Genomic DNA, 18,987 nt, shown 5'->3' with positions numbered 1-18,987 from the left:
ATGTACATGTTTATAGAGGGGCCACAGATATATCAGATCACTTTCTAGTTGTAGCTACACTGAGAGTAAAAGGTAGATGGGATACAAGGAGAATAGAAGCATCAGGGAAGAGAGAGGTGAAGGTTTATAAACTAAAAGAGGAGGCAGTTATGGTAAGATATAAACAGCTATTGGAGGATAGATGGGCTAATGAGAGCATAGGCAATGGGGTCAAAGAGGTATGGTGTAGGTTTAAAAATGTAGTGTTAGAGTGTTCAGCAGAAGTTTGTGGTTACAGGAAAGTGGGTGCGGGAGGGAAGAGGAGCGATTGGTGGAATGATGATGTGAAGAGAGTAGTAAGGGAGAAAAAGTTAGCATATGAGAAGTTTTTACGAAGTAGAAGTGATGCAAGGAGGGAAGAGTATATGGAGAAAAAGAGAGAGGTTAAGAGAGTGGTGAAGCAATGTAAAAAGAGAGCAAATGAGAGAGTGGGTGAGATGTTATCAACAAATTTTGTTGAAAATAAGAAAAAGTTTTGGAGTGAGATTAACAAGTTAAGAAAGCCTAGAGAACAAATGGATTTGTCAGTTAAAAATAGGAGAGGAGAGTTATTAAATGGAGAGTTAGAGGTATTGGGAAGATGGAGGGAATATGTTGAGGAATTGTTAAATGTTGATGAAGATAGGGAAGCTGTGATTTCGTGTATAGGGCAAGGAGGAACAACATCTTGTAGGAGTGAGGAAGAGCCAGTTGTGAGTGTGGGGGAAGTTCGTGAGGCAGCAGGTAAAATAAAAGGGGGTAAGGCAGCCAGGATTGATGGGATAAAGATAGAAATGTTAAAAGCAGGTGGGGATATAGTTTTGGAGTGGTTGGTGCGATTATTAAATAAATGTATGGAAGAGGGTAAGGTACCTAGGGATTGGCAGAGAGCATGCATAGTTCCTTTGTATAAAGGCAAAGGGGATAAAAGAGAGTGCAAAAATTATAGGGGGATAAGTCTGTTGAGTATACCTGGCAAAGTGTATGGTAGAGTTATTATTGAAAGAATTAAGAGTAAGACGGAGAATAGGATAGCAGATGAACAAGGAGGCTTTAGGAAAGGTAGGGGGTGTGTGGACCAGGTGTTTACAGTGAAACATATAAGTGAACAGTATTTAGATAAGGCTAAAGAGGTCTTTGTGGCATTTATGGATTTGGAAAAGGCATATGACAGGGTGGATAGGGGGGCAATGTGGCAGATGTTGCAGGTGTATGGTGTAGGAGGTAGGTTACTGAAAGCAGTGAAGAGTTTTTACGAGGATAGTGAGGCTCAAGTTAGAGTACATAGGAAAGAGGGAAATTATTTCCCAGTAAAAGTAGGCCTTAGACAAGGATGTGTGATGTCACTATGGTTGTTTAATATATTTATAGATGTGGTTGTAAGAGAAGTAAATGCGAGGGTCTTGACAAGAGGCGTGGAGTTAAAAGATAAAGAATCACACAAAGTGGGAGTTGTCACAGTTGCTCTTTGCTGATAACACTATGCTCTTGGGAGATTCTGAAGAGAAGTTGCAGAGATTGGTGGATGAATTTGGTAGGGTGTGCAAAAGAAGAAAATTAAAAGTGAATACAGGAAAGAGTAAGGTTATGAGGATAACAAAAATATTAGGTGATGAAAGATTGGATATCAGATTGGAGGGAGAGAGTATGGAGGTGAATGTATTCAGATATTTGGGAGTGGACGTGTCAGCGGATGGGTCTATGAAGGATGAGGTGAATCATAGAATTGATGAGGGGAAAAGGGTGAGTGGTGCACTTAGGAGTCTGTGGAGACAAAGAACTTTGTCTTTGGAGGCAAAGAGGGGAATGTATGAGAGTATAGTTTTACCAACACTCTTATATGGGTGTGAAGCATGGGTGATGAATGTTGCAGCGAGGAGAAGGCTGGAGGCAGTGGAGATGTCATGTCTGAGGGCAATGTGTGGTGTGAATATAATGCAGAGAATTCGTAGTTTGGAAGTTAGGAGGAGGTGCGGGATTACCAAAACTGTTGTCCAGAGGGCTGAGGAAGGGTTGTTGAGGTGGTTCGGACATGTAGAGAGAATGGAGCGAAACAGAGTGACTTCAAGAGTGTATCAGTCTGTAGTGGAAGGAAGGCGAGGTATGGGTCGGCCTAGGAAAGGTTGGAGGGAGGGGGTAAAGGAGGTTTTGTGTGCGAGGGGCTTGGACTTCCAGCAGGCGTGCGTGAGCGTGTTTGATACGAGTGAATGGAGACGAATGGTTTTTAATATTTGACGTGCTGTTGGAGTGTGAGCAAAGTAACATTTATGAAGGGGTTCAGGGAAACCAGCAGGCCGGACTTGAGTCCTGGAGATGGGAAGTACAGTGCCTGCACTCTGAAGGAGGGGTGTTAATGTTGCAGTTTAAAAACTGTAGTGTAAAGCACCCTTCTGGCAAGACAGTGATGGAGTGAATGATGGTGAAAGTTTTTCTTTTTCGGGCCACCCTGCCTTGGTGGGAATCGGCCAGTGTGATAATAAAAAAAAATAATATATATATATATATATATATATATATATATATATATATATATATATATATATATATATATATATATATATATATATATATATATATATATATATATATATACACACACACACCTATATATATATATATATGAGGACAATGTAGCAGAATGTCTCTCTATTGATAGGTTAATTAAGTGTATTCTAACCTAACCACTCTGTTCTCCAGCACTCGCTAATCCGGCACACTACAGGTCTCAATGATGCCGGATTAGTGATGGCCAACCTGTATATGTATATAGTATATATATACATGTATATATAAATATTTATACATATGTATATATATATATATATATATATATATATATATATATATATATATATATATATATATATATATATATATATATATATATATATATATATACACATATATATTCAGTGGACCCCCGCATAACGATCACCTCCGAATGCGACCAATTATGTAAGTGTATTTATGTAAGTGCGTGTACGTGAATGTTTGGGGGTCTGAAATGGACTAATCTACTTCACAATATTCCTTATGGGAACAAATTCGGTCAGTACTGGCACCTGAACATACTTCTGGAATGAAAAAACATCGTTAACCAGGGGTCCACTGTGTGTGTGTGTGTATATGTATATATATATATATATATATATATATATTTATATATATTATATATATATATATATATATATATATATATATATATTTATATATATATATATATATATATATATATACATGTATAAATATTTATATATACATGTATATATATACTATATACGTATACATACGTATACGTATACAGGTCGGCCATCACTAATCCGGCATCATTGGGACCTGTAGTGTGCCAGATTAGCGAGTGCTGGAGAACAGAGTGGTTAGGTTAGAATACACTTAATTAACCTATCAATAGAGAGACTTTCTGCTACATCATCCTCATTTTCATCACTTCTTTCTCCTCAACTGGCTTGCTGCTGTGGATTTACAACCATATGCACAATTTCTGAATCAGTATAATGATGAAATTTGAGTCAGAATAATGATGAAATTTGAGTCAGTATAATGATGAAATCTGAAATTATGCTAGCCGAAATTAGTGCCGGATTACTAATGGAACTGGATAACTGATTGCAGGATTAGTGATGGCCGATCTGTAGTACTTTTTTAATGCTATTTAAATCATTGCAGATTCTGCGAGTGGAAAAAGAAGAAAACATACCTTGACTAAAACAGTAGCTAATTCTTTCCCAGGAAGGTGACCAGCCTCAGCATACTTGTAAACTAATGGGACCAAAAAAAAAAAAAGTTATCACCACAAAAAAGAAAATTAGAATTCACCTTATAAAATAGGCACCATCACTGGCACAACTGATGCTGAGTCTTCCTTCTTTGAAATTTTATAAAGAACTATGAATGCAAATAAGGAAAACAAAAAAGTCTCTTGTTCTATGCATGGTTACTTTATAGTGAGAAAGCATAAAATAAGGAGTAACTTGACTTCCTTCAAGCTAACAGTCCCATTGTAAACATCAAATTAATTTGATGTTTACATCTGAGAGACTGGGAAGACACTGGTACCCTGCTCTTTTATGGACTACTTGACCAATTTATAGGATTAACGTCACAATACAGTAGAGTACAGGAATTAGCCTTTCACTAAATCAGGCATGCATACTGCATATTTAACTTTTGCCAGATTTAATTATTCACTTTGAAAGGCTAATACTAACTCACTCTAAACTACCTAATAATAAATCCTTTTATAACCCCAAACATAGGAAAATATTTTTCTCCTTTTAATTACTAATCAACTAACTTTAGCTTACCAGGTCTAGCATTCTCAGGGACATATAAATTTAAGAATTTTCCTTTATCTAAATTTTCAATCCATTAATTTCTTATCACTTTTTCTTATTGAACTGTTCCAGTCATGTCATTGGCTTGCATTCCTCTAGGCCCAAAAGTAGTGTACAGAACTTAATTAGCACATCTCACTAAATACGTATAAGAGTGACTGAACGTATTTCTATCACAACAGTACTGTACTGAAGTAGCAAAATTACTTTACTGAGGAGTTCAGCTTTCCCAAGTTTCTTTACTGTTGCTGAATAAATTATATTTTTATTTAGACAAGTAGAGGATCCGTGGAGGTACTTGAAAAATTATATTTGTTTATAATGCTAAAATTCCTTAAAAAAATTAATTGGAAACATGAAGAGAGTTGATGGAAGAACATGTGAATGGTTTGCACTTGAATATTTACTCCTCCGATGCAGAAAAATATTTTACTATAAATTTTTACTTTCAATGAAGAGCACTAAGACACTAAATGGGTCAAGGACTTTGTTCATTCCAATCTCTTATAGAGCCCATAACTAATAGCTATATAACCCAAGCCACTGACAGTTTCAGAGATGTATTTTGGACATCTCTGATTGCCAGCTAAGGGATACAGAAGTACAATACTGCACACTTGTTTAGACTTAGCTTCAGTTAAGAAGATATGTATAGTATTGGTATTGCCACATTAAGATTAAACATAGCAGATCACCATTCTGTGATGTCAAATCATGTTTTTACGATTTTGTTAATCATGATAAGTATGGCAATTCTGGCCTCAACAGTACAAAATGGCCATAAGTGAAAAGAAAAATAACAAGTTTACTCCCCTGTATCATGCATCCTATGAAGATAAAATAAAATAACTAATCTTACACTCACAATAAAAGTATTGTACATTGGGATAGGAATAAAGTATGCAAATGATAAACAGGAATAAAGGGAATATATACATAATATCTAACAAAGACAGAACTTGCTATAATGAAAAGATTCAGATTTAGAAAGAATACTGTAAAGCATCTGTCTTATAATAGAGTTGTAGATGATTAGGAATAAACTATCAATGCCCTTGAAGAAATTAATAAGCATGTCTCCTCAAGATAAAAGTAATTTTTTTTATGTAAGCAAAGCCCAAATAAAAGCTTACAAAATTCCATTTTTTATGTGGCAAAAAACTGTTTTAAACCATAAATTTACCCACTCTCACACCCATTTATTGCATTTCTGCAAATCAATGACCTTACTGTGCAAAGCAGAGTGAAAATGGTGATAACATAGATCTCAAACTAATTAGAGAAGTAAATTATAGAATTTACAAAGCACTTTCGATAATTAAGAGATTAACAAGATATAAATTTTCAATGAAAATAAACCAGCTACTGGGGTTTGTTGGATTATCCATGGGCTTGTTGGGTTATCCTACATTCAATAAACTTTCACATGCCCAACAGTGCTTATATATTGAATGTTTAACCCAGCATATCTACTACCTTATCATTATCATTTCTTGTTCTCATCTTAACATAAGGAAATTCTAAATTAATGCATCATGTTATTCTGATTATGGCAAGGTTAATAAAATAGAGCACCTTGTCAAATTAAAACGTGTCACACCTGCTAAACAAGACAATATTTTCTTTAGATTTCTATCCCAGAAGGTTAGCCACTCAGGATAACTCAATAAAGCCAAGGTTTCAAGAACTGTCAGTCATACTTCTGTTGGTGTCCTTGAACCTTCTCCCAAGGAAGCAACCCACAACAGCTGATTAATACCCAGTTGCTTACTTACTGCTAGATGAACAGGAGCAGCAAATGTAAGGAAATGTGCCCAACATTTCATCTATGTCAGGGAGTGATCCCAGATCCTTTATTTTCTATATCCTTTCTAGATCTAAATTTGTTTGACTTGAATCCATCACTGCTATGAATCTACCTCTCTAAACACACAAATGTCCTCTGAAGTAAACAAACAGAATAACATCAGTAATATATGTAGGCTGGAAAAGAAGACATCTAAACAAATTCCTTAAAGTCATTATTCACCACATATGTCCCTGAGTACATAGAGCTGAGGTCACTACCAACTGAGCCATACACATTTATGTCTAAATCAACTAAATTTAAATAGATACCAAAAGGAAATAAGCAGTTTTAAATGATGTCCACATCACATTCTCTGATAAATAACAATAAGGGATAGCTCAATGTTCTCTCTTGGTTGGATATTTTCAGTATGTTATTTATATCCCAATTATTAATTCTGGTTTTTCCTTTGTATACTTGTCATAGGCTACATATTTCCAGAAAGTGAAAATTCGGTATCTTCAGCCTATATTTAGAGGAGAAGTTTCTGATGTTATCCTTCTCCAAGAAACTTGTCAGTGTTGTATATCATTATTATTTTTCACTGTCAGACAATGCAACACAATGGTGTCTCTGTACAGAGGATATCTTCGACCTGACCACCAGTTACAAATGAGAAGTTGGATTTGAGAGGGACCTACCCAGTACACTTGCTGCACTGCCTCTCAATTACTGCATTATTACTTTTACTAGTGGAACCTGCTTCTTCTGTCATCTTCAAGATTTTCTGCACCTCACCTTTGGCAGTATATAAGTCTCCAATCTGATGCTCCAGCTTCACATTATTCCTGACAATGGAGCACAACTCTTCTCCAGAAGATATCAGAAAATATCAGAAACACTGATATCAGAAGATATCAGAAACACTGATATCAGAAGATATCAGAAACACTGATATCAGAAGATATCAGAAACACTTCAAGAGAAAACTGGACAAATATCTTCACCAGGTGCCAGATCAACCAGGCTGTGATGGATATGTGGGGCAGTGGGCCTCCAGCAGCAACAGCCTGAATGACCAGGTTAGCACCAGATGAGCCAGGCTCTGGGAGTAGAAAAAATCCCTCAAAACTCAAAAGGTATATTTAGGCTGAGAGACTGACCATCTCAAGACTATGCCTTCAAGGGTGATGGACTCATTACTTCATCTTTACATCACTGCTTATGCTGACTCCTCATTACTTGACTGAAGAAGCCTACTGTATAGGCATAATGTTTCAAAATAAGGATACCTAATTGTTGCACAAGTTTTACTTTTCAAGGATACACCAGAAACCCAAGTAGTAAATAAAACATTATTTGGCTTTCTGTGTTATCCTGAAGAAGTATGGTATCAGAAACCTTTCCTACAAAGATAGGCTGAAGGCAATGAATTTGTACTCTGGAAAGACTTGCATAAGACCAACCGGGCTGTGGTTTGTATATTGGTTTACATGCATCTAGCAGTAACATCCTGACTGATCAGGCCTTGATCCACTGCGAGGTCTGGTCATGGACTGGGCCACGGGGGCACTGACCCCCGAAACACCCTCCAGGTATACTCCAAGATGTATACAAATGGAAAACCAGAATCAATAAAGGGGATATAAAAAATGTGCTGAAAGTATCAAAGTAAGACAGGACTCAGCAATTGGTTAGAGTTTGTCAAGTTTAGATTTAGAAAGTAGATAAAGAAGTATTGGTTTGGCAACAGAGTGGAACAAACTCTCAAGTAGTCTCAATGAAGCAAAAACTTTAGTTAGCTTTAAATATAGGCTGTATGGGTATGAGTGAGTGTAAGGTAGAGATAACTAGCATGGGTCAATAGGCCTACTGCAGTATTCCTTAATTTTTTATCTTAACAGGATTATAATAATAAACCTGTGCATAATGAACCCATGATAATTGATATGGGTATAGTGTATAAAATACTTGCATACCTAACCTAGAACAAAGCTAAATCCACCACAAAAAACATGTTAGATAAACTGGGTCAGTAGGAGCAAGGCGGGACATAAGCCTAAAGCACTCGTTTGTCTACACTGAAACACCATCTTAACCACTCATCTTCAATTTCATATTGCTCCCTCTCCTCGGCAGTCTCCATACGAACATGGGCAGCCAACCCACCTGACTGCACTAGACTGAGGCCTGGCATCAGGTGGTACAAGAGTTGCTACACCATCACAAGACGACGGCACCACAAATCGGCAACGGTGCCGAGGATAATGTGCTTCAGGACTCACCGTGACCAACGCCACCCTGGCTGCAGAAAATGGCGCCTTGGCTGATTTTTTAGGAAGTGCGGGATGCTAGGGGTGTTTCAGAAGGTTAAATACCCGAAGAGGCTTTGTAACTGTGTGAAATAGAGCGTCTAGAGATGCCCCAAACAGTTCGGCTTAAGCCAGGTGCTCCTGCGCGCGCCTCTTCTGTTTGTAAACAAACTATGGTCAGAGGGGCACAAAGGACCTTCAGTAAGCTCCATATACCATATTACTATTTTAAAATGCCCTCTACGCTACAAACGCCTTCGTGCAGTCATTTATTAACAAAGTAAATTCCTGGTGGGTAGATTCTTTTCATGGTCGCCACGAGAGAGAACGGATAAGATAATGCCGCGCAGGGGCGTCTATGTTATTTTATCTGCATTACTTCCTCTTCTGCAACACAATTGCAGGAAAACTGTCTACATTTCATTATGTGTCACATTAATTAACTGACTCTTCATTTATTAAAAAAATCCATTTTGCCTATTTCTCTATAATCTGTCTTATTTTTCCACAATGATAAACTTTGAAATAATGAATAAGCTATCACATTGTTTATATTATTACTAATTATATATAATAATGTAATTACTTTCTTTTATATATTTCTACTTTCTTTTCTATTGTTTATTGCGATATATTGCTGGATATTCCTAGTCTTGCCAATTAAAGCTCATTTATATAATGAAATTATATACTATAAAATTAAACAATTGATTAAAAAACGTGAAATAATCGCAGTAAAGTAATATAACCATTGATATGAAGTCCAAAACTATTCGTACAGCAATTTATTCCCAAAAAATTAAATCTGCGAGAATACGCCAAACTGGCCATAGTGGAGAGGCAAAATGGCGTCACAATTTCAAGAGGAAACTTCCTCTCTAGATATGTTCTCTCAGTCCCTCTTACATACACTCATATTGATAATAATTACAGGCGCCTCAATAACACTGATAAATACTGTAACAATGACGGTGGTGAAGAGGGACATTATAGCAATTCACATGTAAATTGGTAATAGGGATCATTATGATAATTATGGGACCATGATGATAATTATAGTATTAATGATTATTATTGTGATGATGATGATGGTGTGGTGGTGGTGGTATTATGGTGATAACGCTAAGAATAATAATGACAATAACAGGGAAGATATTGACGAATGTGATGGCAATAATTGATAATAATGACAATAATGGTATTTAGAGCCAACACTTACAATGATTATACTAATACTAATTAAATCTATTATATCAGTTAACAGTGCTGACTGACAATAATAACGAAGGTAACAATGGTGTGTAAAAAAAAAATTCCCGTGAAACATTATTACTAAAAGCTCAGGGATCACACGACACCAGATAAATGAGTCAACCTTGACCCGAGAAAGGCTTTTGTTCCGCAGTTCCTCGGATCAAAAGCCTTTCCCTCTTGAGTGAACATGCCATTATGCAACAAGGAAAAACAACGTCATCTTCAATAAATGCTACAACTCGCGGATCGAAAATTGCAGGCGCGCGCAATTTTTTTTTTCTCTCAGCGGTACCGTGAGTGCGCAGGGCAAGTGATGTCTGCCCCTCCTCTTTAATGGTATATAAGCACGCACCACGCTGCAGGAACGAGGAAATACCCTGTTTCTCCCCCCCCCCCGTCCCCCACATATACATCTTTTTTAACATATCGGCCACTTCCCACTGAGGCAGGTGACCTGACAAGGAAGAAACACTTTTCATCGTCACTCATTCCATCACTGTCTTGCCAGAGGCACGCCGATATTACAGTTAAAAAACAGTAAATATCTCCACCGCCTCTTCAGAGTGCAGACACTGTACTTCCCACCTCCAGGACTCAAGTCCGGCTAACTGGTTTCCTTGAATTATAAATTCATATGTATGTATGTATATATAACACGAAATTGTCCAGGATATCCAATAGCTGGGCAGAGTGCTGCAACCCTCTCCCCTATCCCCACAGGATATATATTTATATCTGCAAATCAATCCTGCAGCCTCCCACCCCAGACGCTGGCAGCTGTAAGAGGGAAGATTGTCTTCAAGGAGACGTGTTATCTACATATATAAAAAAGACTTATTCAAGGCTTCTGGATATGGATAATGTACTTTGCCTGTGGTCATCTACCCAGAATTTGAATACTTTCCTACCGAGACTCAATGATCTTGATCCGTCTATTAAATTCATAATTAAAAGGGAGGTGGATAGTAAACTCCCGTTCCTGCCCCATCCACACATGGGATACATGGAAGAAATCACAAAAAACGCGTGATTGCAGACATGTACAACTACCACAGTAACAATAGGGAAAAATATAAGAGTGCTTTCATGTGTTTCACACACATATATTCAGGGGAATTGTATTATTATTATTATTATTATAATCAAGGGGGAAGCGCTAAACCCGGAGGATTATACAGCAGGGGAATTGTAAATCAGTGGAAATAAATATAAGACTGCCATCCCTACGAGCCCTTTTAGGGCGGGGCAGATGGCAGACCAGAGGCCTAGCTTCTCCCTACGAGCCCCGTGAGGGCGGGGAATGTGGCTAGGCCTGGGGACAACTGGTCCCAAAGATGAGGGGGTACTTGTACCTCCTCCCATGGGAGGAGGTACAAGGCCGGGTCACCACTACTTGGAAAAGACCCGGGCCGGGAGAGTACCGGCGAACAAAAAAAAAAAAAAAAAAAAAAAAAAAAAAAAAAAAAAAAAAAAAAAAAAAAAAAAAGTGGAAATAACCTGTGCCAAAATAAATTTACTTAATCCTGCAGCCTCACCCCAAGCTAGTGTTAGTCTCAAGAGAAAAATTATTTGCAACTGGACAATTCACAGGATATCAACCTATCACCAGGATCATAAGACAATTGGTACAGACTGCAATAAGATATTGGCTTTATCAGTTGTGTAATTTACCATACGTGTGTGTTCTTAAGATTCGTACCAATTTAAACATGTTTGTGAAGCCTAATTAAAAAATTAACAAGTCGCCTGTATGGTAGCGACTTTCTCACAATGTAATTTATATGGAATATGATTGTACCTTGCTGAGGATGTATATAATTTTGAGACTTTAAAAATGTTGTCCTAGTGCCTGATATATACTATACATGACCTATCCTCCATACACCCAAGTGTGTATGTCTCAGTGGATATACATATACCTATACTACGCAAAGAAATAAAAATTTTGAATTTGGTAAAGGAACTGTAGCAGTCGTATTGGGTCAATTATTATAATTATAATCATGGGGGAGCGCTAAACCCATAGGATTATACAGCGCATGTGGGGGGAAGGTATTCAGGCTCAATTCAGGGAACCGGAGCACAGATCCAATTCCCTAGATCAAGAGCCCCTCACCAGCGTCAAGGAACCTCCCTTGAAGGGCGTATTGGGTCAAGCTAGGCAGATCTAAAACTCACACTCACACTCACCCACACCTTATGTACTTGCCCAAACTATTTTTTGAAGGTGTGGAAACATTGGACGTGTTTCCTTACACCGGTTGTCTATGTTACCCATCAGTAAAATGGGCACCTGGGTGTTAATGGACTGGTGTGGGTCGCATCCTGGGACAAAACTGACCTAATTTGCCCTAAATGCTCAGCATAACAAGCGGCTTTCCACATAGTAGTATGTCATTGATGTCAGCTAGGCCTGTATACCATGTACATATACTATAAGTATAGGGAGTTTTTTTTTACTCATCCACAACTCTTACAGCCAAAGCTGTGCTTTTCTATCTCCTTCCTCAGTTTAATTTTTTCCAACTTGAACCCAATGCTGCGAGTCCTATCATGGTTAGGTATTCTCAACACGTTATTTATATCCCTAATTCTACGCCTTTTCAGAGAGTGCAGATTCAGTACCAATACCATCCTCACAGGAAAGATTTCTGATACACCTAAATGTTTGTGTATCAGTATATTTTGATAAGACACATGTGTATCAGTATATACACCTAGATGTGAATATCAGTAGATATACCTAGAGGTGTGCCTTAGCATATATACACCTAGAAGTATTAGTGTATATACACCCACAGATATGTAAGTGTATACATAAATGTGTATGTCATATCGGGAGAAGGAAGGGGGAGGGGGTGATCATCCTTCACCTCCAAATAGTTACTTATTATCACTTATAATTTCACTTGGCACTTTATGCAACCAGGATATAGTCCAGAGAAAATGATGTGCACACAGCTGGCAAATAAAAAATATACACGAATAATAAAAGTATGAGTAACAATATAATAAGCATTTGAGTTATAATTTATTACACCACCAAAAAAGGAACTGCAATATAACTAACAGTACATAACTTAAAAATTAGATATGGACTGCGGAGACCACTTGGAGAACGCAACCATGACTTTCTACTACACCGACCATGTGGGAAAGTCAAACATAAGTCAGTAAGTTTATTCAGGTATACACAAATACAGCTACATAGATTATCATACAAAGCAGCATATGTGTAGAGAACCTGGGATAACCCAAGAAAGTCAGTGACTTATTTCCATTGAGAGGTATCTTAGTTTGGTGAATAAAATACATAAACAAAACAAACATTTATTTCTTTGTGTAATATACAAAATATAGTTAAACACAAAGAAAGTCACTAGAATACATGTGCAATAAGCTACTCAAGGTCTGCCTGTGTCTTTCCATCAGCTTCTTGGTATTGTGTACCATCAAATTTATATGAAAGTATCTCATTGTATTATGCATTTCGGTGTATGTGTGTCTAGAGGTGTATATATCTCTCTCCGTATATACACTGAGTTTAATCTCTTATTTCACAGATTCAAGTATCCATGACTGGTTTACATGTGCCACGTTGCTGTTCTTCGTGTAGTTGATAGGTTATAAACCCAATAATCCTATGTTTGTCTTTCTGTCATATTACTTTTAATTTGTCAGTATATGTTTAATGTCGTTATTATTACAGTAGCTCCTGCTGCTCCATACATGTTGAGCTGTCATGACTGGTGTCATCGACCGCCTCTAAGCCCGGTGCAGCGTGTCTGCCCCACCACAGGAGGCCCCACAACGGGGGGCCAGTGGCCTTACAAACAGGGGCCAGTGGCCTTACAAACAGGGGCCAGTGGCCTTACAAACAGGGGCCAGTGGCCTTACAAACAGGGGCCAGTGGCCTTACAAACGGGCCAGTGGCCTTACAAACAGGGGCCAGTGGCCTTACAAACGGGCCAGTGGCCTTACAAACGGGCCAGTGGCCTTACAAACGGGCCAGTGGCCTTACAAACAGGGGCCAGTGGCCTTACAAACAGGGGCCAGTGGCCTTACAAACGGGCCAGTGGCCTTACAAACGGGCCAGTGGCCTTACAAACGGGCCAGTGGCCTTACAAACGGGTCAGTGGCCTTACAAACGAGCCAGTGGCCTTACAAACGGGCCAGTGGCTCCACCACAGGAGGCCCCACAACAGGGGGCCAGTGGCCTTGCAAACGGGCCAGTGACCCCACAACAGAAAGCCCCACAACGGGGGGGGGGGCAGTGGCCTTACAAACAGGAGCCAATGGCCCCACCACGGGACCAGTGGCCCCACCACAGAAGGCCCCACAACAGGGGACCAGTGGCCTTACAAACGGGCCAGTGATCCCACTCCAGAAGGCCCCCACAATGGGGAGCCAGGCCCTACAAACAGGAGCCAGTGGCCCCACCACAGGAAGCCCCACAATGGTGGCAGTGGCCTTACAGAGACCAATGGTCTTACAAACGGGTCAGTGGTCCCACCAGAGATGACCTTACAAACGGGTCAATGACCCCACCAGAGGAGGCCTCACAACAGAGGACCAGTGGCCCCACAGAAGGCCTCATTATAATCATGGGGGAGCGCTAAACCCGTAGAATTATACAGCGCATGTGGGGGGATGGATTCAATTCCCTAGATCAAGAGCCCCTCACCAGCATCAAGGAACTTCCCTTGAGGGGCCCCACAAACAAGCCAGTGGCCCCACCACAGGAGGCCCAACATAGGGGTCAATAATTCTATGCAATTTTGTTTTATATTACACTTATGGGAAAATATTAAACTTGTTGGGATCACAACGCATGTGGGGGAGGGGGGGAATGAGACGCCATCAAGTTTACATAAGACGGGAAAGATGAGATTAATTCCTTGAATCAAGAGCTCACCAGCATCATTGAGCCTCCCTTGAGGGACTTGCTACATTATAGATGCCAGTGGCTTCAAGGGAATGGCCCCTTCATACTGAAGTGCTTTTGATCCAAGGAATTTGTGCTACCATTTCCAGTACCTTTATTATTATTATTATTTATTCAGGGGGGGTATGCTAAACTTGGGGTCATGCAGCATCTGTGAGGATAATGTGGGGCAATCAAATTAGATCCAAGGAATGGGAAGTTGGTCCAGTTCCTTGGATCAAAAGTCATTTCTGGCATCAAGGTACCTAAAGGGGACTGAGGGGTAGAAATAAAATAGTGACAATAGGTGCAATACTGACTGGAATACTCTATCAACAACAATTCACATCAAATTCATTTTTTTTTAAATATTTTTGAGACAGTTGGTAGATAGGTAACTGTTAATCTTCTGGTAGTGTTTCATATACATATTTGGACCTTTTATATGTATGGAATTTCTACTAAGGCTGAGCTGAACATGTGAGATATCAAAGACATTTGTTTCAGCTTTTTTCTGTTTTTAACACACTGGCCATCTCCCACCCAGGCAGGGTGACCCAAAAAGATAAGAAACAACTTCACCATCACTCACTCCATCACTGTCTTGCAAAAGGTATGCCAATACCTCTTGCAAGACAGTTCAGATGCCCCTCCAAACTAATATCCTCACCAGCTCCTTCAGAGCGCATTCACTGTACTTCCCATCTCCAGGACTCAAATCTGGCTTCTAGTGTCTATACATAATATTATTGCTCTTCAGTTAGAGTTGTAACATTGGTTTGATAGCATTTGCATTCAGTGGCCTGTATAGTATACACAGCAACAAGTGTGAATATTTTGTTTGTTCAATAAACTTAAAACCTTTGAATAGCAGAGCCTTATTGAGTGATCCTTCTAAAGGTAGAGTTTTGTTGGGCTATAATTTGTTTTAAGTGATTTGTTATTGCCTGCATTAACAAATCACTTAAAACTCATTATAACCCAACAAAAATCGTCATCCACATTGGAACCACACCTGGGGAACAGATGATAATCTGGTTTGGCTAATTGAAGAGTAGTTCCAAGTTCCTGGATCAAGAGTGCTTCATCAGCAACAAGGCACCCAACTTTGAAGTCTCATACATAGGTTATGAACTTTGAAGCCTGAGATGAGACACTTCAGTAAGGCGATACTTATTATTATCACCATAACAGAGGTCATACAGTGCATGAGGATTGGGAGAGAATCCAGTTTGATCAAAAAAAATGGAGGATACCTAAAATTCCTTGGATAAGTTGTCATATTCTTGAGGGGAGTAAGGATTATGAAAATATCACCTCACCAAGCACTCAGTTTTGTGTGTCTGGCATTTTAATAGGGAAGCACTAAATCAGTAGGGATCATATGTCAGAGAATGGGAGGTAGTCACATTTGATTCAAGGAATAAAAGAGCAGCTCCAGTTTCTTAAATGAACAGCCCTGAATCATCATCAGGGCACTCTTTCTGAGGGGTTTTGGAATATTATCAGTGCTGTATGACCCTGGCAGTTTAGTACTTAGTTTTGATAATAATTTGAAATATTACCATATTCATGAGAAGTGCCCAACCCACAGGGAACATAGAGCATCTGGGAAATAGGAGAGAATCAGGTTTGATACAAGTGCAAGGTATCTCAAATTTCTTTGATCAAGAGTCCTTCACAAGCATTAAGGTACCCCTCCTCCCTTAACCATTAAACTGTCCAAACGTAGATCTGTGTTGACGTGCATAGTGCTCAGAACGTAGAGATACGTTTTTTTTACATGCTTTCTAATGGAGAAAATAAAGTTGGAGCGCTACGCATGTTAACATAAATCTACGTTTGGACAGTTTAAGGGTTAAAGGGATGGATAGTGGGATAAATGAGGTTATTTTGTTACTATTAATATATGTACTATTATTTTTATACTGACAGGTTATACAGCACTTATGATGCTAAAAAAATATACTTACAGCACATTACAATACATATAATTAAAGAGGATAGGTGTAAGCACCCATGCATGTGAGGAAATCTCAGAAGCCTACAACCTATAGACCCACATACAACACAGAACATAAACACTGTTGTACTCTGTCACATCTTATTGCCAAACATCCTGTTGACTACAACAGGTACCATTTATTATTATCATAATCATAGGAAGTGTTAAACTTGCAGGTGTCATATAGTTCCTGGGGAATGGGAAGTACTAATCAGGTTTGGAAACAGGAATCCTTCACCAGCATTAAGGCCCTATAATAAGGCAAAAATTTAAACCCATTCATAGGGCATAGAGAATTTATTGAAAGAAATGGGATACAGTAAGCAAATTCCCACAAGAACCCTTACACCAAAATACTCACAGAGGAAAGGCATATGCACAGCACACAAATAACCTTCATATGAGACAAACTTGTGATGTTTGTTATCATAAGTTTCAGTTAATGGTACAACTTGAACCATTAACTAAGTCACACATATGTACAGATCTGGGAAATTGTAGGCTCTTACTCTTATTAATATAATTATTATTATTATCATCATCATCATTACTAAAATGTTCATATGGAAGCACTGAACTCATGAGGGTTTAATGTTTCTTCTAATCTTTGCATCATGAGCCATTCACCAGGATCAAGGCAATCCTTGATGGGAGTGGTACAGTAAATGAGGGATGTGATCAGAAGTGTACCAATCTCAAAACTGGCCCGGGAATCCGTCGCCTATCAGGTCGGTTCATTAACTTGCCTTACCTTGCTTAAGTAAGGCATGTTCCATTTTTGTTTCAATCTTTGCACAGTGGCTATGACTTCAATTTTTCATGACATTTTTTTAACTCTTTTTTTTTTTTTTTTTTTAACCCAGCCCAGTGGCCCATTGGACATTGCCCAAACACCCGTATGACCAATCCACCTCTGGATGTAGTGTCCCAATGACAGAGATAAGCCTATCATCAGCCAGGTCTTGACTTTTGCCAGACTCAAAATTGGCAAGGTAAACATTTTCCTCCTTGCTAGAAAAGTCCCATAAGGTGAGGGCTGTGACCTGACTGGTTCTATAATTACAACAAACACATGCCTATGTAAACCTTGGTAACTGATACCAACAAAATGGTTTTTAAATAAAACATGTGGAAATTATTTCCATGAGTTATGGCTTATAGCTGCACTATGTGGTTACAATAAGGGCAATTTTGATGTTATTCAAAATAAATAATGAAGAGAACAAAAAGATTTCATACATGGGACACAGAAGACTATTATTATTACATTATGGGGAAGTGCTAAATCTATAGGGGTCATACAGTACCTGAGGAATGGAAAGCAATTAGCTTTGATTGAAGGAAAGGGTAGGGTAACTCCAATTCCTTGTATCAAGAGCTCTTCACTGGCATCAAGGTATCTCCCATTCTTGAAAGATATTGACTAATATGATTTGCTTGAAGAGATCAAGAGGTGAGACATGCAGGTTGAAAGTGAGAAGCAGTCAGAATAGCTTAGATTAAGAATGAGATACTGAAAGCAGGTAGGAAAAAGCTTTGAATTTTTCATTATGTTCAAGGCAAGTGCTAAATAAAAAGCTTTAGAATGGTTAATGAATTTGATAAATGTGAATATGAAAGATGGGGTAGGAGTCATCCTAGGAATAGCTGAAGGGAGTAAAAAAGGTTTTGAATGCTAGAGGCTTGAGCATCTGGGAGGCTTGTGAGAGTGTGTTAGATTGGAGTGAGTGGAGACAAGTAGTTTTCATGGCTTGACATACTGTTGGAGTGTGAGCAAGGTAATATTTATGAATGGATTCAGGGGAACCAGTTAGCTGGCTTTGAATCCTGGAGGTGGGAAGTACAGTGCCTGCACTCTGAAGGATGAGTGAGGATGTTGCAGTTTGGAAGGTAATTTGAACTTTGATGTCTGCACACTTTTGGCAAGACAGCTATTGAATGAATAATAGTGAATGTGTTTCCTTTTTTTTTTTTGGTCACCTTATCATGGTGGGAGACGGTTGGTATGTTGAAAAGAAATAAAAGTAACTAAGGATTACTAGAGAGCATGTATAGTTTCTTTGAATACACTGTGCCAGGTAGTGTTTGGCTGAAATGTTATTGAAAAAGTTATGATAAATAAATAAATAAATTATGGAAAAAGATGGATATATTAAGAGAAGGTGATAGGTTAATTAAAAATGGATTTAGTATTTAGATTGCTAAACACTGACAATCTTGACTAGCAGGGTTGGCATTCATGGTACACACATGGAGAATCTCCCAAGTTTCTGCAGTCGGCTTTACAGATATAGGCTGCCTTAACTAGTGCAGCTCAGGGTATCTAGAGG

The 18,987-nt window shown here is 38.7% G+C and overlaps 1 protein-coding gene across 2 annotated transcripts in view; it reads right to left on the bottom strand.

Moving 5' to 3' along the window:
- The window catches only part of LOC138850903 (serine-rich adhesin for platelets-like), a 31,589-nt gene extending 22,790 nt beyond the window's left edge, over nucleotides 1-8,799 (bottom strand). Inside the window, exons 1-2 of one of the 2 annotated variants that reach the window (XM_053771143.2) lie at nucleotides 8,332-8,799; nucleotides 3,737-3,798 (exon numbers count right to left, since the gene is read on the bottom strand). The gene's annotated coding sequence lies outside the window, so the exon portion shown is untranslated. The remainder of the gene's footprint in view (nucleotides 1-3,736; nucleotides 3,799-8,331) is intronic. The other variant, XM_053771142.2, reaches the window with a different exon arrangement.
- Nucleotides 8,800-18,987: the final 10,188 nt, after the last annotated feature.

Source organism: Cherax quadricarinatus, chromosome 5, assembly GCF_038502225.1.
Source record: "Cherax quadricarinatus isolate ZL_2023a chromosome 5, ASM3850222v1, whole genome shotgun sequence".
In the NCBI taxonomy this organism is placed as follows: domain Eukaryota; kingdom Metazoa; phylum Arthropoda; class Malacostraca; order Decapoda; family Parastacidae; genus Cherax; species Cherax quadricarinatus.
The sequence above is the reverse complement of the archived record's forward strand: the minus strand, read 5'-3'. Positions and strand labels throughout refer to the sequence as shown.